Below are 17,786 nucleotides of genomic sequence, written 5' to 3'. Positions count from 1 at the left end.
CGCTAATCCTAACCCTAACCCTCACATGAATCCAAAGGCTAACCATAACCCTAACACTAACCCTAACTATAACCCTAAAACTAACCCTCACCTGAATCCAAAGGCTAACCATAACCCTAACCATAACCATAACACCGACACTAACCATAACCCTAAGCCTGATCCTAGCCCTAATACTAACCTCAAACGCGAACCCTAACCCTAACCCTAACCCTCTAACACTAACCTTAATGCTAGCCCTAAACCTAACCCCTAACGTCAAACCCTAATCCTAACCCTAACCCTAACACTCACCCGAATCCAAAGGCTAACCATAACCCTAACCCTAACCCTAACCCTAACCCTCAACCGAATCCAAAGGCTAACCATAACCCTAACCCGAACCCGAACCCGAACCCGAACACTAACCATAACCCTAAGCCTAATCCTAGCCCTAATGCTCACCACAAACCCCAACCCTAAAACTTACAATAAACACTCTAATACTAACCCTAACTGTAGCCCTAAACCTAACCCCTAACGTCAAACTCTAATCCTAACCCTAACCCTAACACTAACCCTAACCCTAATCCTAAACCTTCACGCCAAACCCTAATTCTAACACTAACCCTAACTCTAACCTTAACACTAACCCTATCCCTAACACCAATCCAAACGCTAACCCTAACCCTAATCCTGTCTAACCCTAACCCTAACCCTGACCCTAATGCAAACCTATTTTCGAACACTCACCATATCCCTAACCGTAAATCTCACCCTAACCCTAACTCTAACCATAACACTAAAGCTAACTTCTAACACTAACACTAACGCTAAACCTAAGCTTCAACTCTACCCCTATACTAAACCTAAACCTAACCCTAACGCTAACCCTAATGCTAACCACAACCATAAACCGAACCCTAACCCTAACCATAACCCTAAACTCTAACCCTAATTCTAAACTCTAAACCTAACCGTAACACTAATCATAATCCTAAACCTAACTCTAAACCCAAAACCTAATCCTGTCACTATCCCTAACCCTAAACCTATCACTAAAAACAACCCTAATGCTAAACATAAGCCTAACTCTAAACCCTAACCCTATCCTAACCCTAACCCTAACACTAACACTAACCCTTACTCTAACCCTAACACTAACCCTAAACAATAACTCCAACCCTAACTCCAACCCTAACCTTAACCATAAGCCTAACCTCTAACCCTCACCCTCACCTGAATCCAAAGGCTAAACATAACCCTAACCCTAACCCTAAACCCGAACACTAACCATAACCCTAAGCCTAATCCTAGCCCTAATGCTAACCTCAAACGCGAACCCTAACCCTAACCCTAACACTCTAACACTAACCTTAATGCTAGCCCTAAACCTAACCCCTAACGTCAAACCCTAATCCTAACCCTAACCCTAACACTCACCCGAATCCAAAGGCTAACCATAACCCTAACCCTAACCATAACCCTAACCCTAACCCGAACCCGAACACTAACCATAACCCTAAGCCTAATCCTAGCCCTAATGCTCACCTCAAACCCCAACCCTAACACTAACAATAAACACTCTAGTACTAACCCTAACTGTAGCCCTAAACCTAACCCCTAACATCAAACTCTAATCCTAACCCTAACCCTAACACTAAACCTAACCCTAATCTCAATCCTAACCCTATCCCTAACCCTAACCCTAACCTTTACCCTAACTCTAAATCTAAACCTAACCCTAACTCTAAACCTAACCCTAATGCTAAACCTAACTCTAACCCTAACCCTAACCCTCACAATAACCCTAACCATAACCATAACCTATCATCTAACCCTAATCCTAACCCTGACCCTATACTGAAACATAACACTAACCGTAACTCTAAAGCTAACCCTAACACTAAAACCAACCCAAAACGAACACTAACACTAACTCCAAACTTAACAATATACCGAAAAGTAATCATAACCCTAAACCTAACCCTAATCATCTCCCTAACAACTAACCCCTAACCCTAAACCTAACACTAACACTAACCCTAACCCTAAACTTAACCCTAACCCTAACCATAACCATAACACTAACCTCTAAATCTAACCCTAACCCTAACACTAACACTAAATCTAACCCTAATCCTAAATGTTACACTAAACTTAACCATAACCCTGACCCTAACTCTAACCTTAACCCTAATCTCTAACCCTAACCCTAACCCTAAACCTAACACTAACCCTAACCTTTAACCCTAACCCTAAACCTGAGCCTAAACCTAACAGTAACAGAAACCTAACTTCTAACCCTTAACCTAAACCTAACCGGAACACTCCACCTAACCGTAAACCTAAACATAACGCTAAAGCTAACTTCTAACCCTGAACCTAAATCTAAACCTAAGCTTCAACCCTAACCCTAACACTAACCCTAACTTCTAAGCCACCCCTAACCATTACCTGAAACCTACACAAAATCCTAAACCTATTTTAACGCTAACTTCTATCCATAACCTTAACCCTAACCTAACCCTAACCCTAACCCTAACCTTAACACTCTAACACTAACCCTAATGCTAGCCCTAACTCTAATCCCTAATGTCAAACCCTAATCTAACCATAACCCTAACTCTAACCCAACCCCTAAACCCAATCCTAACCCTAACCATAACCATAACCCTGTCCAACCCTAACCCTAACACTAACCCTAATACTAGCCGTAACCCTAACTCTAACCATAAAAATAACCCTAACCCTAACCCTAACCCTAACCCTAAACCTAACCCTAACCCTAACAGTAACCCTAACAGTAACCTCTAAAACTAACCTGTACCCTAACACTAACCCTAACACTCACCCGAATCCAAAGGCTAACCATAAACCTAACCCTAACACTAACCTTCACCCGAATCCAAAGGCTAACCATAACCCTAACCCTAACCCTTACCCGAACACTAACCATAACCCTAAGCCTAATCCTAGCCCTAATGCTAACCTCAAACCCCAAACCTAACCCTAACCCTAACACTCTAACACTAACCCTAACACTAGCCCTAAACATAACCCCTAACGTCAAACCCTAACCCTAACCCTAACACTAACACTAACCCTAACCCTAATCCTAAACCTTCACGCCAAAACCTAATTCTAACACTAACCCTATCCCTAACATCAATCCAAACGCTAACCCTAACCCTAATCCTGTCTAACCCTAACCCTAACCCTGACCCTAATGCAAACCTATTTTCGAACACTCACCATAACCCTAACCGTAAATCTCAACCTAACCCTAACTCTAACCATAACACTAAAGCTAACTTCTAACACTAACACTAACGCTAAACCTAAGCTTCAACTCTACCCCTATACTAAACCTAAACCTAACCCTAACCATAACCCTAATGCTAACCACAACCATAAACCAAACCCTAACCCTAACCATAACCCTAAACTCTAACCCTAAACCTAAACTCTAAAATTACCGTAACACTAATCATAATCCTAAACGTAACACTAAACCCAAAACCTAACCCTGTCACTATCCCTAACCCTAAACTTATCACTAAAAACAACCCTAATGCTAAACATAAGCCTAACTCTAAACCCTAACCCTATCCTAACCCTAACCCTAACACTAACACTAACCCTTACTCTAACCCTAACACTAACCCTAAACAATAACTCCAACCCTAACTCCAACCCTAACCTTAACCATAAGCCTAACCTCTAACCCTCACCCTCACCTGAATCCAAAGGCTAACCATAACCTTGACCCTAACCCTAACCTGAACACTAACCATTACCCTAAGCCTAATCCTAGCCCTAATGCTAACCTCAAACCCCAACCCTATCCCTAACCTTAACACTCTAACACTAACCCTAACGCTAGCCCTAAACCTCAACCCTAACGTCAAACCCTAATTCTAACCCTAACCCTAACATTAACCCTAGCCCTAATCCCAACCCTAACCCTATCCATAACCATAACCCTGTCCAACTCTAACCCTAACACTAACCCTATCCCTAGATGTAACCCTAACTCTAACCATAACCCTAACCCTAACCATAACCATAACCCTAACCCTAAACATAGTCCTAAATCTAACGCGAAACTCTAACCATAACCGACCCCTATCCATAACCCTAACCCTAACCCTAACCCTAACCTTAACTCTAACCTAAACCTAACCCCTAAACCTAACCCTAACCCTAACCCTCACCTTAACTCTATGCCTGAAACTGACACTAATCTTAAACCTAACCGAAACCCTAATAACTAACAATAACACTAACACCATACCTAAACCTACCCTTGTCCGTTAAATTAACCTTAACACTAACTCTAACAGTATACCCAAATTCTAATACTAACCCTAACGGTAAACCTAACAGTAACATCAAACACTAACCGTACCCTATCACTAACCCTAACCCTCACACGAATCCAAAGGCTAACCATAACCCTAACCCTAACCCTAACGCTAATCCTAACCCTAACCCTCACATGAATCCAAAGGCTAACCATAACCCTAACACTAACCCTAACTATAACCCTAAAACTAACCCTCACCTGAATCCAAAGGCTAACCATAACCCTAACCATAACCATAACACCGACACTAACCATAACCCTAAGCCTGATCCTAGCCCTAATACTAACCTCAAACGCGAACCCTAACCCTAACCCTAACCCTCTAACACTAACCTTAATGCTAGCCCTAAACCTAACCCCTAACGTCAAACCCTAATCCTAACCCTAACCCTAACACTCACCCGAATCCAAAGGCTAACCATAACCCTAACCCTAACCCTAACCCTAACCCTCAACCGAATCCAAAGGCTAACCATAACCCTAACCCGAACCCGAACCCGAACCCGAACACTAACCATAACCCTAAGCCTAATCCTAGCCCTAATGCTCACCACAAACCCCAACCCTAAAACTTACAATAAACACTCTAATACTAACCCTAACTGTAGCCCTAAACCTAACCCCTAACGTCAAACTCTAATCCTAACCCTAACCCTAACACTAACCCTAACCCTAATCCTAAACCTTCACGCCAAACCCTAATTCTAACACTAACCCTAACTCTAACCTTAACACTAACCCTATCCCTAACACCAATCCAAACGCTAACCCTAACCCTAATCCTGTCTAACCCTAACCCTAACCCTGACCCTAATGCAAACCTATTTTCGAACACTCACCATATCCCTAACCGTAAATCTCACCCTAACCCTAACTCTAACCATAACACTAAAGCTAACTTCTAACACTAACACTAACGCTAAACCTAAGCTTCAACTCTACCCCTATACTAAACCTAAACCTAACCCTAACGCTAACCCTAATGCTAACCACAACCATAAACCGAACCCTAACCCTAACCATAACCCTAAACTCTAACCCTAATTCTAAACTCTAAACCTAACCGTAACACTAATCATAATCCTAAACCTAACTCTAAACCCAAAACCTAATCCTGTCACTATCCCTAACCCTAAACCTATCACTAAAAACAACCCTAATGCTAAACATAAGCCTAACTCTAAACCCTAACCCTATCCTAACCCTAACCCTAACACTAACACTAACCCTTACTCTAACCCTAACACTAACCCTAAACAATAACTCCAACCCTAACTCCAACCCTAACCTTAACCATAAGCCTAACCTCTAACCCTCACCCTCACCTGAATCCAAAGGCTAAACATAACCCTAACCCTAACCCTAAACCCGAACACTAACCATAACCCTAAGCCTAATCCTAGCCCTAATGCTAACCTCAAACGCGAACCCTAACCCTAACCCTAACACTCTAACACTAACCTTAATGCTAGCCCTAAACCTAACCCCTAACGTCAAACCCTAATCCTAACCCTAACCCTAACACTCACCCGAATCCAAAGGCTAACCATAACCCTAACCCTAACCATAACCCTAACCCTAACCCGAACCCGAACACTAACCATAACCCTAAGCCTAATCCTAGCCCTAATGCTCACCTCAAACCCCAACCCTAACACTAACAATAAACACTCTAGTACTAACCCTAACTGTAGCCCTAAACCTAACCCCTAACATCAAACTCTAATCCTAACCCTAACCCTAACACTAAACCTAACCCTAATCTCAATCCTAACCCTATCCCTAACCCTAACCCTAACCTTTACCCTAACTCTAAATCTAAACCTAACCCTAACTCTAAACCTAACCCTAATGCTAAACCTAACTCTAACCCTAACCCTAACCCTCACAATAACCCTAACCATAACCATAACCTATCATCTAACCCTAATCCTAACCCTGACCCTATACTGAAACATAACACTAACCGTAACTCTAAAGCTAACCCTAACACTAAAACCAACCCAAAACGAACACTAACACTAACTCCAAACTTAACAATATACCGAAAAGTAATCATAACCCTAAACCTAACCCTAATCATCTCCCTAACAACTAACCCCTAACCCTAAACCTAACACTAACACTAACCCTAACCCTAAACTTAACCCTAACCCTAACCATAACCATAACACTAACCTCTAAATCTAACCCTAACCCTAACACTAACACTAAATCTAACCCTAATCCTAAATGTTACACTAAACTTAACCATAACCCTGACCCTAACTCTAACCTTAACCCTAATCTCTAACCCTAACCCTAACCCTAAACCTAACACTAACCCTAACCTTTAACCCTAACCCTAAACCTGAGCCTAAACCTAACAGTAACAGAAACCTAACTTCTAACCCTTAACCTAAACCTAACCGGAACACTCCACCTAACCGTAAACCTAAACATAACGCTAAAGCTAACTTCTAACCCTGAACCTAAATCTAAACCTAAGCTTCAACCCTAACCCTAACACTAACCCTAACTTCTAAGCCACCCCTAACCATTACCTGAAACCTACACAAAATCCTAAACCTATTTTAACGCTAACTTCTATCCATAACCTTAACCCTAACCTAACCCTAACCCTAACCCTAACCTTAACACTCTAACACTAACCCTAATGCTAGCCCTAACTCTAATCCCTAATGTCAAACCCTAATCTAACCATAACCCTAACTCTAACCCAACCCCTAAACCCAATCCTAACCCTAACCATAACCATAACCCTGTCCAACCCTAACCCTAACACTAACCCTAATACTAGCCGTAACCCTAACTCTAACCATAAAAATAACCCTAACCCTAACCCTAACCCTAACCCTAAACCTAACCCTAACCCTAACAGTAACCCTAACAGTAACCTCTAAAACTAACCTGTACCCTAACACTAACCCTAACACTCACCCGAATCCAAAGGCTAACCATAAACCTAACCCTAACACTAACCTTCACCCGAATCCAAAGGCTAACCATAACCCTAACCCTAACCCTTACCCGAACACTAACCATAACCCTAAGCCTAATCCTAGCCCTAATGCTAACCTCAAACCCCAAACCTAACCCTAACCCTAACACTCTAACACTAACCCTAACACTAGCCCTAAACATAACCCCTAACGTCAAACCCTAACCCTAACCCTAACACTAACACTAACCCTAACCCTAATCCTAAACCTTCACGCCAAAACCTAATTCTAACACTAACCCTATCCCTAACATCAATCCAAACGCTAACCCTAACCCTAATCCTGTCTAACCCTAACCCTAACCCTGACCCTAATGCAAACCTATTTTCGAACACTCACCATAACCCTAACCGTAAATCTCAACCTAACCCTAACTCTAACCATAACACTAAAGCTAACTTCTAACACTAACACTAACGCTAAACCTAAGCTTCAACTCTACCCCTATACTAAACCTAAACCTAACCCTAACCATAACCCTAATGCTAACCACAACCATAAACCAAACCCTAACCCTAACCATAACCCTAAACTCTAACCCTAAACCTAAACTCTAAAATTACCGTAACACTAATCATAATCCTAAACGTAACACTAAACCCAAAACCTAACCCTGTCACTATCCCTAACCCTAAACTTATCACTAAAAACAACCCTAATGCTAAACATAAGCCTAACTCTAAACCCTAACCCTATCCTAACCCTAACCCTAACACTAACACTAACCCTTACTCTAACCCTAACACTAACCCTAAACAATAACTCCAACCCTAACTCCAACCCTAACCTTAACCATAAGCCTAACCTCTAACCCTCACCCTCACCTGAATCCAAAGGCTAACCATAACCTTGACCCTAACCCTAACCTGAACACTAACCATTACCCTAAGCCTAATCCTAGCCCTAATGCTAACCTCAAACCCCAACCCTATCCCTAACCTTAACACTCTAACACTAACCCTAACGCTAGCCCTAAACCTCAACCCTAACGTCAAACCCTAATTCTAACCCTAACCCTAACATTAACCCTAGCCCTAATCCCAACCCTAACCCTATCCATAACCATAACCCTGTCCAACTCTAACCCTAACACTAACCCTATCCCTAGATGTAACCCTAACTCTAACCATAACCCTAACCCTAACCATAACCATAACCCTAACCCTAAACATAGTCCTAAATCTAACGCGAAACTCTAACCATAACCGACCCCTATCCATAACCCTAACCCTAACCCTAACCCTAACCTTAACTCTAACCTAAACCTAACCCCTAAACCTAACCCTAACCCTAACCCTCACCTTAACTCTATGCCTGAAACTGACACTAATCTTAAACCTAACCGAAACCCTAATAACTAACAATAACACTAACACCATACCTAAACCTACCCTTGTCCGTTAAATTAACCTTAACACTAACTCTAACAGTATACCCAAATTCTAATACTAACCCTAACGGTAAACCTAACAGTAACATCAAACACTAACCGTACCCTATCACTAACCCTAACCCTCACACGAATCCAAAGGCTAACCATAACCCTAACCCTAACCCTAACGCTAATCCTAACCCTAACCCTCACATGAATCCAAAGGCTAACCATAACCCTAACACTAACCCTAACTATAACCCTAAAACTAACCCTCACCTGAATCCAAAGGCTAACCATAACCCTAACCATAACCATAACACCGACACTAACCATAACCCTAAGCCTGATCCTAGCCCTAATACTAACCTCAAACGCGAACCCTAACCCTAACCCTAACCCTCTAACACTAACCTTAATGCTAGCCCTAAACCTAACCCCTAACGTCAAACCCTAATCCTAACCCTAACCCTAACACTCACCCGAATCCAAAGGCTAACCATAACCCTAACCCTAACCCTAACCCTAACCCTCAACCGAATCCAAAGGCTAACCATAACCCTAACCCGAACCCGAACCCGAACCCGAACACTAACCATAACCCTAAGCCTAATCCTAGCCCTAATGCTCACCACAAACCCCAACCCTAAAACTTACAATAAACACTCTAATACTAACCCTAACTGTAGCCCTAAACCTAACCCCTAACGTCAAACTCTAATCCTAACCCTAACCCTAACACTAACCCTAACCCTAATCCTAAACCTTCACGCCAAACCCTAATTCTAACACTAACCCTAACTCTAACCTTAACACTAACCCTATCCCTAACACCAATCCAAACGCTAACCCTAACCCTAATCCTGTCTAACCCTAACCCTAACCCTGACCCTAATGCAAACCTATTTTCGAACACTCACCATATCCCTAACCGTAAATCTCACCCTAACCCTAACTCTAACCATAACACTAAAGCTAACTTCTAACACTAACACTAACGCTAAACCTAAGCTTCAACTCTACCCCTATACTAAACCTAAACCTAACCCTAACGCTAACCCTAATGCTAACCACAACCATAAACCGAACCCTAACCCTAACCATAACCCTAAACTCTAACCCTAATTCTAAACTCTAAACCTAACCGTAACACTAATCATAATCCTAAACCTAACTCTAAACCCAAAACCTAATCCTGTCACTATCCCTAACCCTAAACCTATCACTAAAAACAACCCTAATGCTAAACATAAGCCTAACTCTAAACCCTAACCCTATCCTAACCCTAACCCTAACACTAACACTAACCCTTACTCTAACCCTAACACTAACCCTAAACAATAACTCCAACCCTAACTCCAACCCTAACCTTAACCATAAGCCTAACCTCTAACCCTCACCCTCACCTGAATCCAAAGGCTAAACATAACCCTAACCCTAACCCTAAACCCGAACACTAACCATAACCCTAAGCCTAATCCTAGCCCTAATGCTAACCTCAAACGCGAACCCTAACCCTAACCCTAACACTCTAACACTAACCTTAATGCTAGCCCTAAACCTAACCCCTAACGTCAAACCCTAATCCTAACCCTAACCCTAACACTCACCCGAATCCAAAGGCTAACCATAACCCTAACCCTAACCATAACCCTAACCCTAACCCGAACCCGAACACTAACCATAACCCTAAGCCTAATCCTAGCCCTAATGCTCACCTCAAACCCCAACCCTAACACTAACAATAAACACTCTAGTACTAACCCTAACTGTAGCCCTAAACCTAACCCCTAACATCAAACTCTAATCCTAACCCTAACCCTAACACTAAACCTAACCCTAATCTCAATCCTAACCCTATCCCTAACCCTAACCCTAACCTTTACCCTAACTCTAAATCTAAACCTAACCCTAACTCTAAACCTAACCCTAATGCTAAACCTAACTCTAACCCTAACCCTAACCCTCACAATAACCCTAACCATAACCATAACCTATCATCTAACCCTAATCCTAACCCTGACCCTATACTGAAACATAACACTAACCGTAACTCTAAAGCTAACCCTAACACTAAAACCAACCCAAAACGAACACTAACACTAACTCCAAACTTAACAATATACCGAAAAGTAATCATAACCCTAAACCTAACCCTAATCATCTCCCTAACAACTAACCCCTAACCCTAAACCTAACACTAACACTAACCCTAACCCTAAACTTAACCCTAACCCTAACCATAACCATAACACTAACCTCTAAATCTAACCCTAACCCTAACACTAACACTAAATCTAACCCTAATCCTAAATGTTACACTAAACTTAACCATAACCCTGACCCTAACTCTAACCTTAACCCTAATCTCTAACCCTAACCCTAACCCTAAACCTAACACTAACCCTAACCTTTAACCCTAACCCTAAACCTGAGCCTAAACCTAACAGTAACAGAAACCTAACTTCTAACCCTTAACCTAAACCTAACCGGAACACTCCACCTAACCGTAAACCTAAACATAACGCTAAAGCTAACTTCTAACCCTGAACCTAAATCTAAACCTAAGCTTCAACCCTAACCCTAACACTAACCCTAACTTCTAAGCCACCCCTAACCATTACCTGAAACCTACACAAAATCCTAAACCTATTTTAACGCTAACTTCTATCCATAACCTTAACCCTAACCTAACCCTAACCCTAACCCTAACCTTAACACTCTAACACTAACCCTAATGCTAGCCCTAACTCTAATCCCTAATGTCAAACCCTAATCTAACCATAACCCTAACTCTAACCCAACCCCTAAACCCAATCCTAACCCTAACCATAACCATAACCCTGTCCAACCCTAACCCTAACACTAACCCTAATACTAGCCGTAACCCTAACTCTAACCATAAAAATAACCCTAACCCTAACCCTAACCCTAACCCTAAACCTAACCCTAACCCTAACAGTAACCCTAACAGTAACCTCTAAAACTAACCTGTACCCTAACACTAACCCTAACACTCACCCGAATCCAAAGGCTAACCATAAACCTAACCCTAACACTAACCTTCACCCGAATCCAAAGGCTAACCATAACCCTAACCCTAACCCTTACCCGAACACTAACCATAACCCTAAGCCTAATCCTAGCCCTAATGCTAACCTCAAACCCCAAACCTAACCCTAACCCTAACACTCTAACACTAACCCTAACACTAGCCCTAAACATAACCCCTAACGTCAAACCCTAACCCTAACCCTAACACTAACACTAACCCTAACCCTAATCCTAAACCTTCACGCCAAAACCTAATTCTAACACTAACCCTATCCCTAACATCAATCCAAACGCTAACCCTAACCCTAATCCTGTCTAACCCTAACCCTAACCCTGACCCTAATGCAAACCTATTTTCGAACACTCACCATAACCCTAACCGTAAATCTCAACCTAACCCTAACTCTAACCATAACACTAAAGCTAACTTCTAACACTAACACTAACGCTAAACCTAAGCTTCAACTCTACCCCTATACTAAACCTAAACCTAACCCTAACCATAACCCTAATGCTAACCACAACCATAAACCAAACCCTAACCCTAACCATAACCCTAAACTCTAACCCTAAACCTAAACTCTAAAATTACCGTAACACTAATCATAATCCTAAACGTAACACTAAACCCAAAACCTAACCCTGTCACTATCCCTAACCCTAAACTTATCACTAAAAACAACCCTAATGCTAAACATAAGCCTAACTCTAAACCCTAACCCTATCCTAACCCTAACCCTAACACTAACACTAACCCTTACTCTAACCCTAACACTAACCCTAAACAATAACTCCAACCCTAACTCCAACCCTAACCTTAACCATAAGCCTAACCTCTAACCCTCACCCTCACCTGAATCCAAAGGCTAACCATAACCTTGACCCTAACCCTAACCTGAACACTAACCATTACCCTAAGCCTAATCCTAGCCCTAATGCTAACCTCAAACCCCAACCCTATCCCTAACCTTAACACTCTAACACTAACCCTAACGCTAGCCCTAAACCTCAACCCTAACGTCAAACCCTAATTCTAACCCTAACCCTAACATTAACCCTAGCCCTAATCCCAACCCTAACCCTATCCATAACCATAACCCTGTCCAACTCTAACCCTAACACTAACCCTATCCCTAGATGTAACCCTAACTCTAACCATAACCCTAACCCTAACCATAACCATAACCCTAACCCTAAACATAGTCCTAAATCTAACGCGAAACTCTAACCATAACCGACCCCTATCCATAACCCTAACCCTAACCCTAACCCTAACCTTAACTCTAACCTAAACCTAACCCCTAAACCTAACCCTAACCCTAACCCTCACCTTAACTCTATGCCTGAAACTGACACTAATCTTAAACCTAACCGAAACCCTAATAACTAACAATAACACTAACACCATACCTAAACCTACCCTTGTCCGTTAAATTAACCTTAACACTAACTCTAACAGTATACCCAAATTCTAATACTAACCCTAACGGTAAACCTAACAGTAACATCAAACACTAACCGTACCCTATCACTAACCCTAACCCTCACACGAATCCAAAGGCTAACCATAACCCTAACCCTAACCCTAACGCTAATCCTAACCCTAACCCTCACATGAATCCAAAGGCTAACCATAACCCTAACACTAACCCTAACTATAACCCTAAAACTAACCCTCACCTGAATCCAAAGGCTAACCATAACCCTAACCATAACCATAACACCGACACTAACCATAACCCTAAGCCTGATCCTAGCCCTAATACTAACCTCAAACGCGAACCCTAACCCTAACCCTAACCCTCTAACACTAACCTTAATGCTAGCCCTAAACCTAACCCCTAACGTCAAACCCTAATCCTAACCCTAACCCTAACACTCACCCGAATCCAAAGGCTAACCATAACCCTAACCCTAACCCTAACCCTAACCCTCAACCGAATCCAAAGGCTAACCATAACCCTAACCCGAACCCGAACCCGAACCCGAACACTAACCATAACCCTAAGCCTAATCCTAGCCCTAATGCTCACCACAAACCCCAACCCTAAAACTTACAATAAACACTCTAATACTAACCCTAACTGTAGCCCTAAACCTAACCCCTAACGTCAAACTCTAATCCTAACCCTAACCCTAACACTAACCCTAACCCTAATCCTAAACCTTCACGCCAAACCCTAATTCTAACACTAACCCTAACTCTAACCTTAACACTAACCCTATCCCTAACACCAATCCAAACGCTAACCCTAACCCTAATCCTGTCTAACCCTAACCCTAACCCTGACCCTAATGCAAACCTATTTTCGAACACTCACCATATCCCTAACCGTAAATCTCACCCTAACCCTAACTCTAACCATAACACTAAAGCTAACTTCTAACACTAACACTAACGCTAAACCTAAGCTTCAACTCTACCCCTATACTAAACCTAAACCTAACCCTAACGCTAACCCTAATGCTAACCACAACCATAAACCGAACCCTAACCCTAACCATAACCCTAAACTCTAACCCTAATTCTAAACTCTAAACCTAACCGTAACACTAATCATAATCCTAAACCTAACTCTAAACCCAAAACCTAATCCTGTCACTATCCCTAACCCTAAACCTATCACTAAAAACAACCCTAATGCTAAACATAAGCCTAACTCTAAACCCTAACCCTATCCTAACCCTAACCCTAACACTAACACTAACCCTTACTCTAACCCTAACACTAACCCTAAACAATAACTCCAACCCTAACTCCAACCCTAACCTTAACCATAAGCCTAACCTCTAACCCTCACCCTCACCTGAATCCAAAGGCTAAACATAACCCTAACCCTAACCCTAAACCCGAACACTAACCATAACCCTAAGCCTAATCCTAGCCCTAATGCTAACCTCAAACGCGAACCCTAACCCTAACCCTAACACTCTAACACTAACCTTAATGCTAGCCCTAAACCTAACCCCTAACGTCAAACCCTAATCCTAACCCTAACCCTAACACTCACCCGAATCCAAAGGCTAACCATAACCCTAACCCTAACCATAACCCTAACCCTAACCCGAACCCGAACACTAACCATAACCCTAAGCCTAATCCTAGCCCTAATGCTCACCTCAAACCCCAACCCTAACACTAACAATAAACACTCTAGTACTAACCCTAACTGTAGCCCTAAACCTAACCCCTAACATCAAACTCTAATCCTAACCCTAACCCTAACACTAAACCTAACCCTAATCTCAATCCTAACCCTATCCCTAACCCTAACCCTAACCTTTACCCTAACTCTAAATCTAAACCTAACCCTAACTCTAAACCTAACCCTAATGCTAAACCTAACTCTAACCCTAACCCTAACCCTCACAATAACCCTAACCATAACCATAACCTATCATCTAACCCTAATCCTAACCCTGACCCTATACTGAAACATAACACTAACCGTAACTCTAAAGCTAACCCTAACACTAAAACCAACCCAAAACGAACACTAACACTAACTCCAAACTTAACAATATACCGAAAAGTAATCATAACCCTAAACCTAACCCTAATCATCTCCCTAACAACTAACCCCTAACCCTAAACCTAACACTAACACTAACCCTAACCCTAAACTTAACCCTAACCCTAACCATAACCATAACACTAACCTCTAAATCTAACCCTAACCCTAACACTAACACTAAATCTAACCCTAATCCTAAATGTTACACTAAACTTAACCATAACCCTGACCCTAACTCTAACCTTAACCCTAATCTCTAACCCTAACCCTAACCCTAAACCTAACACTAACCCTAACCTTTAACCCTAACCCTAAACCTGAGCCTAAACCTAACAGTAACAGAAACCTAACTTCTAACCCTTAACCTAAACCTAACCGGAACACTCCACCTAACCGTAAACCTAAACATAACGCTAAAGCTAACTTCTAACCCTGAACCTAAATCTAAACCTAAGCTTCAACCCTAACCCTAACACTAACCCTAACTTCTAAGCCACCCCTAACCATTACCTGAAACCTACACAAAATCCTAAACCTATTTTAACGCTAACTTCTATCCATAACCTTAACCCTAACCTAACCCTAACCCTAACCCTAACCTTAACACTCTAACACTAACCCTAATGCTAGCCCTAACTCTAATCCCTAATGTCAAACCCTAATCTAACCATAACCCTAACTCTAACCCAACCCCTAAACCCAATCCTAACCCTAACCATAACCATAACCCTGTCCAACCCTAACCCTAACACTAACCCTAATACTAGCCGTAACCCTAACTCTAACCATAAAAATAACCCTAACCCTAACCCTAACCCTAACCCTAAACCTAACCCTAACCCTAACAGTAACCCTAACAGTAACCTCTAAAACTAACCTGTACCCTAACACTAACCCTAACACTCACCCGAATCCAAAGGCTAACCATAAACCTAACCCTAACACTAACCTTCACCCGAATCCAAAGGCTAACCATAACCCTAACCCTAACCCTTACCCGAACACTAACCATAACCCTAAGCCTAATCCTAGCCCTAATGCTAACCTCAAACCCCAAACCTAACCCTAACCCTAACACTCTAACACTAACCCTAACACTAGCCCTAAACATAACCCCTAACGTCAAACCCTAACCCTAACCCTAACACTAACACTAACCCTAACCCTAATCCTAAACCTTCACGCCAAAACCTAATTCTAACACTAACCCTATCCCTAACATCAATCCAAACGCTAACCCTAACCCTAATCCTGTCTAACCCTAACCCTAACCCTGACCCTAATGCAAACCTATTTTCGAACACTCACCATAACCCTAACCGTAAATCTCAACCTAACCCTAACTCTAACCATAACACTAAAGCTAACTTCTAACACTAACACTAACGCTAAACCTAAGCTTCAACTCTACCCCTATACTAAACCTAAACCTAACCCTAACCATAACCCTAATGCTAACCACAACCATAAACCAAACCCTAACCCTAACCATAACCCTAAACTCTAACCCTAAACCTAAACTCTAAAATTACCGTAACACTAATCATAATCCTAAACGTAACACTAAACCCAAAACCTAACCCTGTCACTATCCCTAACCCTAAACTTATCACTAAAAACAACCCTAATGCTAAACATAAGCCTAACTCTAAACCCTAACCCTATCCTAACCCTAACCCTAACACTAACACTAACCCTTACTCTAACCCTAACACTAACCCTAAACAATAACTCCAACCCTAACTCCAACCCTAACCTTAACCATAAGCCTAACCTCTAACCCTCACCCTCACCTGAATCCAAAGGCTAACCATAACCTTGACCCTAACCCTAACCTGAACACTAACCATTACCCTAAGCCTAATCCTAGCCCTAATGCTAACCTCAAACCCCAACCCTATCCCTAACCTTAACACTCTAACACTAACCCTAACGCTAGCCCTAAACCTCAACCCTAACGTCAAACCCTAATTCTAACCCTAACCCTAACATTAACCCTAGCCCTAATCCCAACCCTAACCCTATCCATAACCATAACCCTGTCCAACTCTAACCCTAACACTAACCCTATCCCTAGATGTAACCCTAACTCTAACCATAACCCTAACCCTAACCATAACCATAACCCTAACCCTAAACATAGTCCTAAATCTAACGCGAAACTCTAACCATAACCGACCCCTATCCATAACCCTAACCCTAACCCTAACCCTAACCCTAACCTTAACTCTAAGCTAAACCTAACCCCTAAACCTAACCCTAACCCTAACCCTCACCTTAACTCTATGCCTGAAACTGACACTAATCTTAAACCTAACCGAAACCCTAATAACTAACAATAACACTAACACCATACCTAAACCTACCCTTGTCCCTAAAATTAACCTAAACACTAACTCTAACAGTATACCCAAATTCTAATACTAACCCTAACGGTAAACCTAACAGTAACATCAAACACTAACCCGTACCCTATCCCTAACCCTAACCCTCAC

The sequence above is a fragment of the Cavia porcellus genome, unplaced genomic scaffold (genome assembly GCF_034190915.1).
Source record: "Cavia porcellus strain 051 isolate PalLab524CR breed Dunkin Hartley unplaced genomic scaffold, mCavPor4.1 scaffold_47, whole genome shotgun sequence".
Taxonomy (NCBI): Eukaryota; Metazoa; Chordata; class Mammalia; order Rodentia; family Caviidae; genus Cavia; species Cavia porcellus.
Note: the sequence above shows the minus strand (reverse complement) of the source record.